This window comes from Dioscorea cayenensis, chromosome 16, assembly GCF_009730915.1.
Source record: "Dioscorea cayenensis subsp. rotundata cultivar TDr96_F1 chromosome 16, TDr96_F1_v2_PseudoChromosome.rev07_lg8_w22 25.fasta, whole genome shotgun sequence".
Classification (NCBI taxonomy): Eukaryota; Viridiplantae; Streptophyta; class Magnoliopsida; order Dioscoreales; family Dioscoreaceae; genus Dioscorea; species Dioscorea cayenensis.
In genome coordinates this window covers 6,232,699-6,241,398 of record NC_052486.1, presented here as the reverse complement: position 1 = coordinate 6,241,398, position 8,700 = coordinate 6,232,699, and the positions used below count along the sequence as shown (strand labels likewise).

At 43.1% G+C, this 8,700-nt stretch overlaps 1 non-coding gene across 1 annotated transcript; it reads right to left on the bottom strand.

Moving 5' to 3' along the window:
- Nucleotides 1-2,485: 2,485 nt before the first annotated feature.
- On the bottom strand, nt 2,486-2,592 carry LOC120279700. The gene has a single exon (XR_005542006.1). It is a non-coding gene; the product is annotated as a small nucleolar RNA R71 (small nucleolar RNA).
- Between the last annotated feature and the right edge of the window lie 6,108 nt (nt 2,593-8,700).

Sequence of the window (8,700 nt, the reverse complement as noted above, 5' to 3'; positions counted from 1 at the left end):
GGAGAAGAAAATGCTACTTCACAAGACCATCGATACGAATACCTAGGGGGTTTTCCTATGGATTACTTGTTTTTACTTTTGATTTCATTATTGATTATATCTTCCTCCATGGAGAGCTAAACCCCCTAGTGGGTACTTGGATTTTGTAAACCCTAGCATATTATTGCTTCTTTGATCTTTTATTATGCTTTCCTTAATTGATGTTTTAATTGAGTTCCAATCTTAAATGCTTGTTGAATGATTTCTCCCTTAGAGTGACACTAGGGTTGAGAGTTCTTCTTGGCAACCATTGTGGATGAGTGACATATCATGAGGGTTAGACAATACTATATTGGAGAGGGTTGAGAAGGTGAGTCGAGAGGTAGCGGAGCATCCCCTTTCCCCTTTGGTGTGATTTATCCTACCTCCATTTTCTAGAGTTCTTTGCGGTCACAAAAGAGTGAAGTACTAAAGGATGAACTCCGTTGGGGGCTTAGTTGAGCGAGCAACAGAGTGAAGTGTCGAAGTAAACTTTAGTATCTGGGGCTTAATTGTGACTAGGGGTCTTTCGCCTGGACCAAAGGGTTAGATCTATACATAGGAATAGGGTTTATCACTTGGAATCCCTAGAATTCCATAAAACTTTACACAGTGTGAGGTGTTGAGATTGATCGATTTCTCCGCCGGGACATAGTGTAGAGTTAGTCACGGTTGACCTTAGGTTTGGGACTGTGTGCTTTAGGATTTTCACGACTCAATAAGCATTAATTAGGACGTATAATAGTAGGTCTTGCACTTGAAACATTAGTCCTAGGGGGAGCATTATCCGAGTACTCCACTTCTATCGATTGCTTTTCCTCTCACTTACTCGTGCCTCTCATTGTTGTTTCTTTTATTTCTGTTTGCATCACATCTTATCAACACAATCGTTATTCATCTTCACTTGGGTAAGTAGCAATTTTGGTATTTTTATTCTCTATTCCCTGTGGATACGATACCCCACTCACTTGAGATTTATTACTTTGACAAACCCCTGCACTTGCGGGTAACACGCAAGGGGCGTTGTCAGCAATCCTTATGGATAAGTGACACACCATGAGGGTTAGACAATGCTTGTATAGAGAGGGTTAAGAGGGTGAGTCAAGAGGTAGCGAAACGTCCTCTTTCTCCTCCGGTGTGATTTATCCCACCTCCACGTTCTAACAGTTCTTTGCGGTCACAATAGAGTGAAGTGCTAAAAGACGAGTTCCACTGGGGCTTAGTTGCACAAGCAACAGAGTGAAGCGTTGAAGTAATCCTTAGTATCTGGGGCTTAATTGTGATTAGGAGTCTTTCGCCTAAACCAAAATGTTTGATTTATATTAGGGAATAGGGTTTATCACTTGAAATCCCTAGAGTCTAAAGTAACCTAGCACAGTGTGAGGTGTCGAGACTGAGAGATTTCTCCACCGGGGCATAGTGTAGGGTCAGTCATTGTTGACCTTAAGTTTTGGGACCGTGTGTTTAAGGATCTCCACGACTTGTTAGACATCAGTTAGGAAGTATAATGATTGGTTTTGCACTTGAAACAATAGTCCTAGGATGAGAAATGTCCGGGTGCCCCATTTTCGTCCATTGCCTCTCCTATCTTTTATTTTTGCCTCCTTCTTCTTTTCTTATCTTTACTTGTATTGATTTGTTTTCACATCACCATCGACTCATTTTCATTATAGTTAAATCGCAATCTTTGTGTTTCTAAGCATTATTCCCTAAGGATTCTACTACCCTCTCACTGGGGTATTATTACTTTGACAAACCAGTGCACTTGCGGTTAACACACCAAAGGGTTGTGTCAAGTTTTTGGCGCCGTTGCCGAGGAATAGGTGTTTTAGAAACACTTTGCAATTTGCTATTTTAGCTATTCATCACTCGTTCTATTTCATATCTTCTTATTCTTCCATCGTTCTGATTTATTTTTCTTTCTTTGGTTGTAGCTCCAGGTTATGACCTGAGGAAACCCTTCGACATTGGTTAAAGGAAATCTGGACATTGAACGAAGAATTTGTAGAAGGGGAAAGAACCCTGCAAGAACAACTTTAATCAAACCCGAGATAGAAGGTGAAAGGGTCGATAATATGACAGAAAGGTAACGAGCAAAGCAGAGGACACAGTCCCGATTATGCCGGATCCCTCGCCTCGGCACATAATTTAGCATTATGCGCCACCGATCACACTGTAATTTTGAGCTCAAGCCAAGATTCATTCAAAATGTTACAAAGAATGACTACGCTTTAATAGGGTTGGCCGATGAGGATCCAAATAATCACATAGAGAACTTCTTGGAAGTGTGCGACATGGTTAAGATTAATGGTGTTACGGATGATGCTATCAATTTGAGGGCCTTCCCATTTTCCTCTTAAGGGAGAGTGAAGCAATGGCTACATCATTACTTAGAGCATCGATCATTACATGGGAGGAGATAGTAGAAGCTTTCCTTGCCCGATATTTCCCTCATGGAAAATCTGCAAAGCTTAAGAATGAAATATCATTTTTTGTGCAAACTGAATTAGAGTCTCTATTTGAGACATAAGATAGGTTCAAGGAGCTCTTGCAGAAATGTCCTCAACATGGGTTCACCAAGTGGATGATCATTCAGACTTTCTATAATGGGTTGAACTTGAGTACAAGACAGTTACTTGATGCTGCAGCAGGAGGTACCTTAAGGAGCAAGACCCCGGAAGAAGCCCAACTTCTCATTGAAGAAATAGCTATAAACAGTTATTAATGGAACACAAGAGACAGAAAGAAGATAGCCGGACTTCATGAGATCAATGAAGTTACTTCATTGGCACCCCAGGTTGAGTCATTGAGCAAGAAGTTAGACACTTTAACTTCTAATAGAGTGGCAGCCGTGACTAGTTGTGCAAGGTGTGGGGGAGGACATGGTCCATCTGATTGCCCGATATCCATTGGTGGTACATCCTCAGTAGAGCAAGTAGATTTTGTGGGTAATACAATAAGAAATCAAGGCAATCCATATAGTAACACTTATAGTTCGGGTTGGAGGAGCCACCTTAATCTTTTATGCAGTAATCAAGGGCAATAGAAATCCATGGCACCACCCGGTTTCCAACAATAACAACAACAAGCCCCAAATATGGAGAACTGAGTTTCAGGGTTGGAAAACCATATGACTGAATTAGAGAAAGTTTTGACCAGATGTGTCCAATCATCGGATACAAGGTTTCAGTCAGTCGAAGCAACACTTCACAACCACACCGTATCATTGCACAACTTGGAGAATCAAGTGGGGTAAATTGCGAAGTCGTTATCGGAGAGACCTCAAGGAAGCTTGCTTAGTAACACTGAAACCAGTCCAAGAGAACATGTGAAGGCAATCACTTTGAGAAGTGGTCGTGAGATTGAAGGTAGGCTTCTGAGTGAGAAGAACAATGTTGAAGAACTTGAGGTCATGGAGGTTGAGGAGAGAACTAAAGGAAAGGAGGTAGCACCTCCACCTTACAAGCCAAGAATCCCTTATCTTTCAAGATTGAAGAACGACCAAAATGATGAGCAATACAAGAAGTTCTTGGGTCTATTCAAGCAATTGCATATCAACATTCCTTTTGTGGAGGCACTGTCTCAAATACCTCGGTATGCAAAGTTTCTAAAAGATCTCTTGACCAATAAGAGGAAGTTGGAGGAAAGTGCATTCGTGATCTTAGATGCTTCATGTTTGATGGTGTTGCAAAAGAATATTCTGAACAAGAAGAAGGACCACGGAAGCTTCATCATTCCGTACAACATTGGTAACATGGGTGAAGAAATCGCATTGGCTGACTCAGGGCTAGTATGAAAGTCATGCCATATACATTTTTCCAAAAGCTAGGCTTCGAAGAGACTAAGCCCACTAGGATGATATTGCAATTGGCGGACTTAACGATTAGATATCCGAGGTGTATCATTGAAGACGTACTTGTGAAGGTTGACAAGTATATATTTCCTCTAGACTTCATAATGTTGGATGTTGACGAGGATGTCGATGTTCCGGTGATTCTTGGGATGCCATTCTTGCGCATTTCCAAGGCCCTCATTGACATGGACGACGGGGAGTTAACTTTACGAATTGGGGATAATAAGCTTACATATCGCCTCACCGAAGCCATAAGATATTCCCTAGACTTTGATGATACTTTTTATTTTCTTAACACTACCGATGAACTAATAGATGAATATGTGCAGAAAATGATGTGTCCGGACCCGTACGAGGGGTTGGTAGACCAAGAAGTGGAGAATGAAGACGTGATGACACTTGGTCTAGAGGACTAGGTGCAACCTACCCCAGGGATCATGAAGAAGATGATCTGGAAGGTGAAGCGTGCAAGGAGACGCCATAAGAAATGCCCCAAGGATAATGGGGATATACGAGAATGAAGTAAGGGTAACGAACCCTTGTGTGGTAACAAACTGGATAACTCTCCCTCTATCTTCAAAAGACTATGCTCATCATACTTTCAGGTTATGGGTAAGAGGAAAACCTTCATCTATGAGCCCCCATGAGGTAAGGTCAAGTACGTCAAGCTAAGTGACGTTAAACAAGCACTTCTTGGGAGGCAACCCAAGTCTTTACTGTTTTTTTTAGGTTTTGGTTTAGTGTTTGCATGAATAAGAACTTGAGTGTTGGTGTCTTGATCTTTTACACGCTATTGTTGTGATTTTCTAGTGGATTATTGGTGTTATCGTGTGCTTAATTGCATGCGATGAAGTATATTGCTCATTTGAGGATGTTTTTCATGATTCTCTCATTACATGTGCATAATTTAGGCAGGCTTTGAGTAGATGTAAATGTTCAGAAATTTTTTACAAAGTCTATGATTTTTTCTATGTCTTCCAAAGAAAACACATGGCCATGTGGAAATTCCACACGGGCGTGTGTTTTCGTTCAGAGTTCATCACGAGAGGACACAAGGGCATGTGTCTGCCCCAGTGAATGACCTTGTGATGGTCACACGCCCATGTGGAATTTCCATACGAGCATGTGTTTCTCTGAAGAGGTTCAGAACTCTATTCCGAGAAGACACAGGGGCTTGTATCTAACCCTGTGTTTGACCCTGTGTATTACACACGCTCGTGTGATTTCCTCTACAGAAGGCCTCACGATCTCGAGAAGACACAGGGGCGTGTGAATGCCCATGTGAGTGGCCCTGTGAAGATCCACGCCCGTAAGAAATTTCCACACGGGCGTGTGAAACACTTAGACGAATTTCTCATGTGGACAGAGGAGCCACAGGGGCGTGTGGGTGCCCTATGGATCGGGCATACGGGAGTGTGTAATTTCCACATGCCCATGTGGATGGGTTCAGAGACAAAATATGCTATCCCAAGAGCACAAGGGGCGTGTGTCTGCCCTATGAAGCTCCCCTATGGAGTCACACGGGCGTGTGTAATTTCCACACGCCTGTGTGGATGTACAGAACTCAAAAGGCCACGATCTCCTTTATAAATCTATAAAGTCTTTCTCATTTTCACACTCCCAAACACTCGGAGAATACTCTCTCTCTCACTCTCCTAACTTTGCACCATCGTTTTAGAGAGATTTTACTGAGTTTTTCCGGCCGATTTATAAACTTTCATCTTCATCTTCTCGGTAAACGCTTATTCTCTCTTTTCCTCACCATACTTGATTTTATTTGATTAAACCTGGTGAATGTGCTTTGTGTCTATGCGAAAATGGTTATTGCATGTTTAGAAATGAAATTGATGTGTTTTTCATGGATTTTTACATAGTGGCTGATAAGTGCTTGCGCGATATGAATGCGAAGCGTTCATTCCTTATGTTGAGCATTACTTTTCTCGTGTTTTTTTACATTAATATGTGTTTTTTTATGTTACTTTTTACGTGTATGGTTATGAGGTCGAGTATGAAGGAAAATAGGCCAATGTGGATCATAATGCACCTATTTTTGGAGGAGATATTGCTAAGGTTCAAACGCCAAGACATAGGACAGTGTGAGGTGCTAGAGTGTGTGCCAACCTCCTCGCATTCGAGTGAGCACATCCATTTGGAGGGGCATAAAGGCAGTCACACTCAAGCATTCCGTCTTATGCATATAAGAACATGATCTCCACCAACATATATATCATTGAAGAAGCAAGTAATTCACGACGTGAACGTAGCCCGCTATGCTACTCCCCGATGAAAGTATGGAATTGGGAAGTTATTCGTGTCGAAGATCGAAAGCGTAAGAACGCAAAGAACACTATAGCAACATCAGTAGCAAAGATCTGCTCATAGCCGCCCGAGAAATCAGAGAAGTAGAATCCACACGGGCGTGTGGATATTATCCACGCCCTGCAGTGGAATCTCCGCACGGGCGCTGTAGCGTCCCACGCCCGTGGAGTTGCCCGATTCTAGCCCTATTTAAAGCCGATTCAGCCCCAATTTTGGTATTTTTTTCTCCATCTTTTCTCCAACTTGAGAGAGGGTTTCGGCTACGGTTTTGAGGGGTATTGGCCAAGGTTTTGGAGAGGTTCTACGGCTCCGACATCGCCATTCCTTAGGGAAGAAGGTTGGTAGGGGAGCTCCGTCGAGGCGCATCCTATACCTGGACGAGGGAATCCTTGACGACTTTGAGCAGAGGACTCTCTACAAGACCATCGACACGCACTCAACGAGGGGTTTCTTTATGGATTCATTGCTTTTATATTCAATTTCTTTGATTGTACTTAGCTCCATAGAGAGTTAAACCCCTAGTGGGTACTTGGGTGATTGTGAACCCTAGGATGTATTCGTTTCTTTGAACTTATTTATTATGCTTTCAATAAATTGATGTTTATTGTGAGTTCCAACCTTGAATGCTTGATTGTATGAACATTTCCCCTAGAGTGACACTAGGGTTGAGAGTTCTTGTTGGTAACCCTTGTGAGTGAGTGACACACCACGAGCTGCTAGACAAAGCTAGGTTAGAGAGGGTTGAGAGGTGAGTCGAGAGATACGGTGAGCGTCCCCTTTCCCTCCGACGTGATAGATTCTACCTCCGCTCCTTGAGTTCTTTGCGCCATAATAGAGTGAATGGTCTAAGGGATGAACCTCCGCTGGGGCCTAGTTGCGCGTGCAATGGAGTGAAGCGTTGAGGGGATCTTAGTATCTATGGCTTAATTGTGGCTAGGGACCTTCCGCCTGGACCAAAGGGTTAGGTCTATAAATAGGAAGCGATTTATCACTTGGAATCCCTAGAGCTCATTGCAACTTTATTCGAGTGCGAGGTTGAGAGGTTATTTAATCTCTCCTCCGGGACATGAATAGAGTTAGGCATAGTTGACCTTAGATTTGGGACTATGTATGTAAGGATTTCCACGATTCACCATTGCATTGATTAGGAGGCATAATAGAGAGTTCTTGCACTTGAAACGATTTTTCCTAGGTGAAGCATCATCCGAGTACCCCATCTTTATCGATTGCCTTGCCTCCTCCTTACTTTTGCTCTCTTACTTGTTGCTTTTAATTGTTGAGAATTGAATCATTATCACACTTATCATTGTTGATACTCCACATAGCTAAGAATCAAATTAAGTGTCTTTACTCCCTACTCCCTGTGGATTCGACCCCGCTCACCCAAGATTATTACTTCGACAAACCCGTGCACTTGCGGGATATACGCAAGGGGACCTTGTCAGTGGCCGTGCGGCTTTCTTGCCCTATGGATCCACACGGGCGTGTGGATTCCTGTAGTATTGATTTCTTAAGTAAATTTGATTGATTTCTTTTCAATACTTGTAGATATGGCACCGAGGACTAAGAAAGCAGCTGACAAATGCCCACATGAGTCTTCCCCTGAGCCGGAACACATAGTGTTCAGCATTCCCGAGCACCAGGCTCAGTTTGAGCGATTGTTGAGACTCAATTTCAGGCAGACACGCTTTCCTGACTTGAGCACGCTTAGGAAGGTGCAGTTGGCCGATGATATGGCAGATGAGGTGGAGGAGTTCCTCACTGTGAGTAGCTAGAGGAGATTGTTGACTACTCGTGAGCCAGCTATTCGTTTGCTGACTTTGGAGGTATTAGCGTCATTTGAGTTCGATCGATCGCATTCTCAATTTGATAGTACTGACACCATATAGCTCCGAGTATTTGGACACCATTATAATATGAGTGTTACACAATTTTTGATCCGGTTGGGGTTATATAGTGAGGCTTTTACTAATACAGAGGAGTGTGATCGATTACCTACTGACTATTCCAGTAGCTTGACCCCGCAGAGAGTGTACAGGACATTCTGTGGGCAGGGTCAGTATAAGCCTAGACTGTTAAAGGCTACCTGCCTCTCCCGACCAAGTTACAGATACATTCATGCCATTCTGAGCAGATCATTAAATGGTTGTGGTGACAAAACTTGAGTTCTGAGTAGGCAGGAGTTGTTATATTTGTACTCTATGGTGCAGAGCGAGCTGATTCACTTAGAACATATCATGCCAGAGTATTTGAGACATCAGGGACAGTATGCCCAGATCGGCGTCCTTTTCTCCGGTCCCTATATTCTGAGACTCATCATAGGTATAGGTCTCCTAGATGCAATCAGAGACTATGCGTATGATGGGCATGATCAGGAGGTATAGAGACGAGGTCTGTGTGATGAATATTTCCCCCAAGAGCCAGCCGAGATTGAGGGAGACGCAGCTGAGAGGTCTCAGCCGGTTCCCGAGCCTCAGCCAGAGCCGATGGAGACTAACGCACCACTTGCA